Genomic DNA, 2,778 nt, shown 5'->3' on the forward strand with positions numbered 1-2,778 from the left:
CCTCAGCTACTCTCTGATCATGGTTTCAAATTATTCTCCTTGCCACCCTTTTCCCAAGCCCTAATCCCAAGCCCAGTGTCTGAATCCATGCAGATCAAGTGGGAAACTATCAGAGATAGGCCAATAGGTAGTTCCCTGAACTTTTTTGGGGGGTCAGGGGGAGCGGTGCTGTCACTAGCTGAGCAGCTACTTTTCTGAGCTCACTGCCTTTCTTGTCCTCTTATGCACCCCGCATATCCCAGGGATAGGGTATCTGCCTCAGCTTTCCAGGCTCTCCTTCCTTCAGCTCTAAGTCCTAGTTCCAAAGTCAAATCCCAGTTAGGATCTTGCTCCAAAGGATCCTGAAATCACGATGGTACTTTTCAGCTGGCTGTCAAAAATCCGATAGGAAACCAAATGTGTGATTACTCCTTCACCTCTAAGATGCATGTTCCCAGTCACCAAGAAGTATTATGAAGCTTGCCCATGGGTTGAAAGGAGTTATTCAGCTGAGATGTTAACTCATCACAAAAAATCCAGAGTTAGTTTGCCTATTTCCTATGTCATCCTTAAGAGAAACAGCAGGGATGGACAAGCCATTGTCCAAGGGTCAACTCTGGCCTGCTGCTTGCTTTAGTAAATAAAGTTTTATTGGCACACAGCCATGCTCATTTCTTTATTCTCTACAGCTACTTTTGTGCTACAGTGGTGGAGTTGGGTTGTTGGGACAAAACAGATTTTATGGATATCCATACACTACTGCTGGTCCTTTACTGAAAATTTTTGCAGAACCCTGCCCTAGAGGAAGAGCATGCATGAGCTCTTTGTTTCAAATTCAACTCCACCTTGCAGGACCTGGTCACTTTCTATGCGATTTGATGACTCAATTCATGTGACACTTAGAATATTACCTAGTGAGCATGAAACAGATGACAACCATGGTTAATAAAAAGCATCAGTCCAACAGACATATGACTGAAGACAGAGAAAAACACTGACAGGAAAGAGAGTTTTCTCATCAGTCTTGCTCAGTCCTAACTGCATTACTTGCCAAGCAATGTTTGACTTGAAATGTTTTTCCCAGGAATGTGGCCTCCACTTGGCCCCTTCTCAGTCTCTCTTGGACCCCTGGGGGCTTCTGCCCTCACAGTCGGTTCTCTCTTGTCTAGTCTCTCCTGGTCCTTGGCCTTCTCTTGGCCCTGCTTCTTAGGTGCCTGATAAGGAAATGACCCTCCCAGTGTCCCCAGTATCTGCAGGAGTTCAAAGACAAGTGCCCTACCTGCTTCCCCCAACCTCCAGACTTTCAGATGTGATGAGATGTGAAAGCCACCCTTCTCTCAGGACCAAGGAGAAGAAGAAGGAGCTTCTACATTCTAAAGCTGAAGCAAACTGCGGTGGGAAAACGAGGATGCTTTCCACACATTTTATCTCAATACTCTGCTAGCCTGAGGAGTGAGTGAAGGGAGGGGAGAAAGAGGAAATCACATACATTACACACACACACTTGAACACACAACCTCACACACCTCGTGTGTACAACTGACATATACACAACTGCACAAAGACACACAGTCTCACACAGACAGAACTGTTCGACATACAACACACACAACTTCAGAAATGCAACTCCAGGCATTATACTAAGTGAAATAAGTCAGACAGAGAAAGACAAACACTGCATATTACTTATATGTGGAATCTAGACAACAACAAACTAGAGAACGTAACAAAAGAGAAACAGACTCACAGGTATAGAGGACAAATTAGTGGTTACCAGTGGGGAGAGCGAAGAGGGGAGCAGCAACTCAGGGGTAGGAAGTTACATGTACAAACTATTGTGTATAAAATAAGATACAAGGATATATTGTACAACATAGGGAATATAGCCAACATTTCACAATAACTATAAATGAAGTAAATCTTTAAAAATTGTGAATCATTATTTTTTATGGGTGCTCAGTCACTAAGTCGTGTCCAACTCTTTGCGACCCATGGACTGTAACCCACCAGGCTCCTCTGTCCATGGGATTTTCCAGGCAAAAATACTGGAGTGGATTCATTTCCTTCTCCTGGGGACCTTCCTGACCCAGGGATCAAACCCGCATCTCCAGTTTGGCAGACAGATTCTTTACCACTGCGCCACCTGGGAAGCCCCTATTGTATTGTATATCTGTAATTTATGTAATATTGTACATCAGCCTTACTTCAATTTAAAAAAAAAGAAAAGGAGCTCTATTCATGCAGCATGTCATACAATTCCTACACAAACATACACACACTTGACATTCATGCACACCATCAGACACAAAACCCCACAGTCCTCCTCAGACACACAGCTGCATACACACACACACACCTTCAGGATCTTGCACAACTCCCCTTGTAAATGAAGCTCTATACAGGCAGGTGCATAACACACACACACACACACACACACACACAACTTGGAACACAAGACACAAAACTTCAGACATGGAAATTCCTCCCCACATTTAAACATTCAGCCTCATACATCTCTGTGGGTTGGCACTCCTATTCAAAATTCAGTCTCACACACACACACCATCACCACCACCACCCCTCATAGAACTTCGGACCCAGTCCCCCCACAGCGGTGACCAACGTCTCAGTCACAATCAGGTCCCTCCGGATTGGAGGAATAAACCTCCTGATAGGGAAGGGATCCAAGCCTTGGAAAGGGACCAGGCATCAGGCAAAGATGGAAACCTGCCCACGGGTAGAGGCCACGGATAAGAGGGACAGGATGGACAAGAGCGGAGATGGGTAACCAAGGAGACA

General features: G+C 45.0%; 1 protein-coding gene across 1 annotated transcript in view; it reads right to left on the reverse strand.

Annotated features, from left to right (window-relative positions):
- The window catches only part of SLC1A6 (solute carrier family 1 (high affinity aspartate/glutamate transporter), member 6), a 26,139-nt gene that overhangs the window by 22,971 nt on the left and 390 nt on the right, over positions 1-2,778 (reverse strand). The gene's annotated exons all lie outside the window — the stretch shown is intronic.

The sequence above is a fragment of the Bison bison genome, unplaced genomic scaffold, assembly GCF_000754665.1.
Source record: "Bison bison bison isolate TAMUID 2011002044 unplaced genomic scaffold, Bison_UMD1.0 scf7180017864386, whole genome shotgun sequence".
NCBI classification, from domain to species: domain Eukaryota; kingdom Metazoa; phylum Chordata; class Mammalia; order Artiodactyla; family Bovidae; genus Bison; species Bison bison.